Raw genomic sequence first — 1562 nt, 5'->3', positions numbered from 1 at the left:
AATAGACTTTGGTAGGGTGGGGTGGCTCAAGCTTGTAATCTCAGCACTTTGGGAGGCTGAAGTGAGAGGACTGCCTGAGCTCAGGGGTTCGAGACCAGTTTGGGCAACTTGGTGAGACCTCGTCTCTAAAATAAAAACAAAAAAATAAGCTGGCCATGTTAGCGTGCACCTATAATTCCAGCTACTTGAAAGACTGAGGCAGAGGAATGCCTGAGCCCAGCAGGTCGAGGCTGCAGTGACCATGAATGTGCCACTGCACTCCAGCCTAGGTGACAGAGTGAGATTCCAACTCCCCCCAAAAATTGACTTTATTTTTTAGAGCAGTATTAGTCAGATTTACAGCAACACTGAACAGAAGGTACATAGGTTTCCTATATAGTCCTGCACCCACATATGTGTACTCTCCCAACCATCAAGTTCCTTGGGATATATATATATATATATTTTGAGTTGGAGTCTCACTCTGTCACACAGACTGGAGTGCTGTGGCTGCTCCCGGCCACCGCAGCCTCGACCTGCTGGGCTCCGGCAATCCTTCTGCCTCAACCTTCCAAGTGGCTGGACATACAGGTGCACGCTACCATGTCCGGCTAATTTTTTGATTTTATTGTAGAGATGAGGTCTCGCCTGCCCAGGCGGGTCTTGAACCCACAGGCTCAGGCAATCCACACACCTTGGCCTCCCAAAGGTGCGGGATTACAGGCTCAGCCATCGAGCCCGGCACTATTTCAACTTTTTTGGAATTTTCACTCTTGCATGTATCTCTCTTCCTTCTTCCCCTGCCAGTTTTCTGGTGAAAGTTATGAGCTTTCCTGAGTGGATTCCTGGCCTCTTCCCTTAGCCCCATCCTCACCTCCTATCTGTTTGATACCATTTGGCTCCTTTTTTGGCAAGAATAGTCACTGTCCTTGTAAAGTTTTTTAACTCAATAAAGTCAGTGGCCTTCAAAAACAAAAAACATTTTATGCCCCGTGCTGTGGGTCACGTCTGTAGTCCCAGCACTTCGGGAGGTGGAGATGAAAGGATTGCCTGAACCCAGAGATTTGAGACCAGCCTGGGTAAATTGGTAAGACCTCATCTTTATAATAAATAACTAAATAAATTAGCTGGCATGGTGGTGTTCCAGCTACTTGGAAGGTTGAGGCAGAAGAATCACCTGAGCCCAGCAGATGGGGTCTGCAGTAGCCATGACTATGATACTGCACTCCATCCAGCCTGGGTAACAGAGTAAGCTTGTGACTCAATTTTGGTTTTTTTGAGTCGGAGTCTCACTGTGTCACCCAGGCAGGAATGCAGTGGCACACAGGCTTACGACCACCCCAGAATCGACCTGCTGGACTCCAGCAAGCCTTCTGCCTCAGCCTTCCTAGTAGCCGGAACTATAGGCACACACTACCACGTCCAGGCAATTTTTTTTATTTATTGTAGTGATGAGGTCTCCCCAAGTTGCCCAGGCTGGTCTCAAACCAGCAGACTTAGGCAATCCACTCACCTCGGCCTCTCAAAGTCTGGGATTACAGACTGAGCCACCGAGCCCGGCCAATTTTTTTTTTTTTTTAATT

The sequence above is a fragment of the Carlito syrichta genome, unplaced genomic scaffold (assembly GCF_000164805.1).
Source record: "Carlito syrichta isolate Samal-C Ts95f unplaced genomic scaffold, Tarsius_syrichta-2.0.1 Scaffold315817, whole genome shotgun sequence".
Lineage (NCBI taxonomy): Eukaryota > Metazoa > Chordata > Mammalia > Primates > Tarsiidae > Carlito > Carlito syrichta.
The sequence above is the reverse complement of the archived record's forward strand: the minus strand, read 5'-3'. Positions refer to the sequence as shown.